Source organism: Chrysochloris asiatica, unplaced genomic scaffold, assembly GCF_000296735.1.
Source record: "Chrysochloris asiatica unplaced genomic scaffold, ChrAsi1.0 scaffold00011, whole genome shotgun sequence".
NCBI classification, from domain to species: Eukaryota; Metazoa; Chordata; class Mammalia; order Afrosoricida; family Chrysochloridae; genus Chrysochloris; species Chrysochloris asiatica.
The window spans coordinates 15,972,047-15,977,075 of NW_006408529.1; positions in this window are offsets into that span (position 1 = coordinate 15,972,047).

Here is a 5,029-nt window from a genome sequence, read left to right on the forward strand (position 1 = left end):
GTCTTAGAGGTAGACATGCATTAAGTTTGGTGAAAACCCATTGAAATTCAACAATATGTGTGTCTGTGTAACGTGGGTAAAAGTCTGCAGAGTAAGTTCGTTTTCAACTCACTACCACCAGTTATTCTGAGTCACAGCGACTCTGTATAGGATTTCTGAGGCTGTAAATCATTATGGGAGCAGAAATTTCTTCTTTCTTCCATGGAGCAAATTGGTGGGTTTGAACCACCAACCTGCTGCTAACAGTCCAGTACTTATCCTACAGAGAAACATCAGGACTCCAAGTTTGGTGATGGAAAAGGCAAATATAGAATAATGGGAAGGTCAACACAAAATGACCAAGGCAAAGGAAGTCACTGGGAGGAGTCCAGGAGTTAAAGGTCAATATAAACACATACAGTAATAGCAGTAATAACAATAATTTACAAGTAGACCTATACCCTGAACAGGTGTGGAAGGTAAATGGAACTAACTATGCACAGGAAAATATATAGACTTGACAGAGGATATTGATGCACCTGTATTTATATGTTCTGCAAATACATCCAAGAGTATAGTCGAACCTATAAGGACTTTTTAGTCATAAGCAAATGCCTTGAGGAAATGTATCACTAGGCATGAGGATTTAGGATTATAGTTTCAGGGAACATCAAGGTCAATTAGCATAGCATAGTCCACTATATCCTATTTTGGTGAGTAACATCTGGGATCCTAAGAGCTTGTGAGCAGTCATCTAAGATGCAACTATGGGTCTCACCCTGTCTAGAACAAAGAAGAGTGAAGAAAATCAAAGATCCATGGGAACAATTAGTCCAAAGGACTTCTGAGCTCTCAAACCTCAGTATCCATGATCTTGAGACCAAAACTAAATGGTGTTCAGCTACCATTGCTGACCACTCTGAAAGGGATTATAATAGGAAGAAATGGGAGAAAAATGTGGAATGAAACTATAAATAAATAAATAAAAGACCAAGCTCACTGGTCTAAAAAAGACTGGTAGATCCTCTAAGACTATGACTCTTAAATACTCTTTAAGCCTGGAACTGAACTCACCCCTGTGGCTCGTCTTTCAGAGAAACAGAAGATAGGCATATTAAGGTGAATTATAATATCAGGGAAGCAAACACTAATTAGACTAATCAGCCATTGTTTTGTTAAGTGCCATTGAATTGGTTCCAACTCATAGCAACCCTGTCTAGGGTTTCTGAAGAGCAGCTGGTGAGTTTGAACTGCCAACCTTGTGGTTCAAACTGACCTTGTGATCAAGTGTTTACAGGCCTATAAGGTGAAATGGGAGGTGTAAATGCTCATTAGACTAATCAACCATTGTTGTTGTTGTTATGAGCTGTGGAGTCAGCTCCGACTCATAGCAGCGACCCTGTACAGGGTTTCCAAGGCTGTAAATCTTTACGAGAGCAGAAAGCCTCATCTTTCTCCCACGGAACAACTGGTAGTTTCAACCATACAATCTCAATAAAGACATTTGCCTAGTGATAAAGTTCAGCAGGCAAGAAGGGATAGGAAAGAAGGGAACTGGTGAACACAGTGAGTAAGTGAGAATAGTGATGTTATGTTACATTGTAGAGATAACAATTAATGTAAGGAATTAAAAATGTGCATGAATTACTGAATGGAAATTCAACTTGCTCTGTAGACTCTCACCCAAATCACACACACATACACAGTGTTGCAGCCTTATTTATCATGGGAAAGGTTTAAAATAATCTAAATGTTCAATCATAGGAGAATAATTAGATAACCTATTATACACTTACATGAAGACTGTCATTCAAGTCAGGTTAAAAACTAAGTTTCCCAAAGACAAATTACTACATTGAAGAAGTGTGCATGATGTATTGAACAGTGGGGGAAAAAAAGTAGATGCAAAACTGTATACACTAGTGTATTCGTTTCATGTTATTGTTGTTGTTAGGTGCCATCGAGTTGGTATAGACTCATAGCGACATTATGCACAGCAGAATGAAACACTGCCTGATCTTGGACAAACCTCAGTATCGTTGCCATGCTTGTGCCCTTGATGCTGCCACTTTGCCAATCCATCTTGCTGGGGGTCTTCCTCTTTTTCTCTGACCCTCCACCTTACAAAGCATGATATCCTTCTCCAGCGACTGATATTCATTTCATAGAGCTGCCATAACAGAGTACCCCAAACTTGGTGACTTAAAACAACAGAAACATATTCTTTCATAGTTCTGTAGGGTAGAAGTCAGAATTCAGGGTCATATTCTGCCTGAAGTCTCTATGAAAACATTCTTCCTGGTCTGTTGTAGCTTCTGGTAGACCCAGACGTTCTTTGACTTGCGATTGTAAAACTTCAGTCTCTGCCTCTATTTCCACATGATCATCTTCACTCTGTATCTCTCTGTGTCTTCTCTTCGTATAAGGAAACCAGTCATTTTGGATTAGGGTCCACTCTACTCGAGTAAGACCTCATATTGACTCATTACATGCTATTTCCAACTAAGGTCACATTCATAGGTACTGTAGATTAGGATTTCAGCATACACCCCACAACAACAAATCTACAAAACACATGCTTTCAAGTATAGGATCAAATCCATAGTAATCTCTAAGTATTGATTGATTCATTCAAAGAAGGAAATTGTGTGCTTGCCAGTCACCTTTCTAAGTTCTGAGGGTGAAGAACTTGGTTAAACAAAACAAAATGAACTCCTTACTCTACTGAAAGGGATAACAGATATTGAGATTCTTAAAAGTTCTTTTTATACTCCCTTTTCTATATTTTACAAATTCTTTTCAAGTATCCTATTTTTATATTTGAGGAAAACATAAGTAGAAGAAGAGAGGTAATTATGAAAAGCAATCTTAATTTGAGATTGTCATTGATTTTCTTCTCCCTCAGGCTTTTTCCCTTGGTGTAAGCACATTACCATACTTATTCAATCTGTATGCTGAGCATGTATTCAGAGAAGCTGGGTTACATGAACAAAAATTTGGCATCATGATTGAAAGGACTCATTAACAATCTGCAATATACAGATGATACAACCTTGCTTACTGAAAGTGAAGAGGACGTAAGATACTTTTGTTGAAGATCAAAGACCACAGCCTTCCATATGTGTTGCACTTCAATGTAAAGAAAACAAAAATCCTCACCATTGGAACATTAAATAACATCACAATAAATGGAGAAAATATTGAAGTCGCCAAAGACTTCATTTTGCTTGTATCAACCATCCACACTCATGGAAGCAGCAGCCAAGAAATCCAATGACATATTGCATTAGGCAAATGTGCTGCACAAGACCTCTTTAAAGTGTTGAAGAGCAAAGATGCCTGTTTGAGGACTAAGGCGTGCCTGACACAAGCCATGGTATTTTCTATAACCTCATATGCATGTGCAAGTTGGACAGTGAATAAGGCAAACCATAGAAGAATTGATGCATTTGAGTCATGGTGTTGGAGGAGAATATTAAAAGTACCATGGACCGCCAAAAGAACAAACCAAGCTATGTTGGAAGAAGTACAGCCAGAATACATCTTGGAAGCTAGGATGGTGAGACTTCATTTCTAATATTTTGGACATATTATCTGGAGGGACCAGTCCCTGGAGAAGGACATTATGCTTAGTAAAGTGGAGGGTTGGAGACAAAAAGGAAGACCTCCCCCAAAAAAGATGGATTGGCACAGTGGCAGCAGCAATGGATTCAAGTGTAGCAACAATTGTGAGGTTGGTGCAGATCCAGACAGTCTTTTGTTTTGTTGTGCATAGAATTTCTATGGGTCGGCACTGACTTAATGGCACCTAACAACAAGCATGTAGTTATGGTATGCACTGTGGGTTAATGTTTAACAACACAACAACAACAACAAGAAGCACATTACTTGTCTGTACAGAAAGGATCAGGTCTGATGACGATTGTGCTGGACCTGCGTAGAGGGTGAGGAGGGAATCAGAATTTAAGAAATAAGAGAGACTGGTGGTGTCTGCTGATTTTGGGCTTTCTGGCTTCAAGAAGTATCAGATAATTTTACTCACTGTCCCATTTCAATGGTAGATTACATTAGTGTTCAAAAGATTAAGCACTTCTCTTTTTTGATGCGAGGATTTTATTCTTTTTGAAACAGTCCCGCAGTAACTCTTAAATAATTGTTTCAATTCTCCCTCTATTGACAATAGGCCATTAACAATCTACTTCTAGATACTCACAAAACTAACCTCAAAAATATCTGGCAGAGGTTAATAAACCACTGAATCAACACCTTCAGTGCTGACTTGTTGTTAGGTGCCATCGAGTTGGCACCGACACATGGAACCTCCCCCATCCTCCAAAATTGCTGTTAATATTTCCTCCTCTTAGAACAAAGCTAAGAGTAGTTTCAGGACTGTGCAATACAGATGGTCCCCAGTGGCCTTGTTTCTTCATCCTCTCCAATAATTGACCCTATGTTTTTTGTTTTTCATTTTCATGTGATCTCAGTTGGAATTAGGAGAGGGAGTCTGACCTAGATGAGTAGAATTCAGATTTCTTGGTCATGGAAGCAAAGAGGCCCCTGCCTGCTTTGAGGCAAAGCAAAAGGAATCAATATGCCACATTCTAGAAGAGATGACAGATGTGCAAGAGGAGATTTCAGTGTTTGGGGTTGAAATCTGTCTGTAACCTTTGGCCTACAGATCTATTTTAAGCAGTCATTTACAAATTTTCTGTGTCTGAAAGCTCTCTTGTCATTGGACAAGATTTTGGAGATGGATGAATATCTGACTTGAAGACTGCAAATGTCTGAAAAGAAATTTACGTCGTATTTCATTCTAGCTACTTAATGAACGTTTGGTAAATACATGAGTATATGATGAATGAATAAAACCAGCCTTTATGGCTTTATTTTCATCTTATTCCTGAGACAAATTTTCCCCTCTACATTGTTGTTGTTAGGTGCCATCGATTGGCACCCATAGCAACCTTATGCACAGCAGAACGAAACACTGCCTGATCCTGGGCCAACCTCACAATTGTTGCCACGCTTGAGCCCATTGATGCTGCCACTT